This window comes from Macadamia integrifolia, chromosome 11 (genome assembly GCF_013358625.1).
Source record: "Macadamia integrifolia cultivar HAES 741 chromosome 11, SCU_Mint_v3, whole genome shotgun sequence".
Taxonomy (NCBI): Eukaryota; Viridiplantae; Streptophyta; class Magnoliopsida; order Proteales; family Proteaceae; genus Macadamia; species Macadamia integrifolia.
In genome coordinates, this window is record NC_056567.1 from 897,470 (window position 1) to 897,767 (window position 298).

The following is a 298-nucleotide window of genomic DNA, read 5'->3' on the forward strand; positions in this document are numbered from 1 at the left end:
ACAAAATTAGCAATTAAAGCCGCTCTGATGGGGCTTATATTTCAACCAATGGTGATTCTTTTGGAGTAGGAAAACTCTTCAAAACCTCATCCCAAACCAGTGGTTGGATGCTGAGATAAAACACCAGTTCAAAATTAGAAAGTAAACACTACAAAATAGCAACTCACAGAAACTGTCAAATCAGCCATCAGATCAAGCCAGAATTTCTGTTGAAGGAGGGACTTTGGGTGAACATTACAGAATTAATGGTTGTGCTGCATCTGATGAGAGGAACTTCAGCTCTTTAGGTTGAAGATAA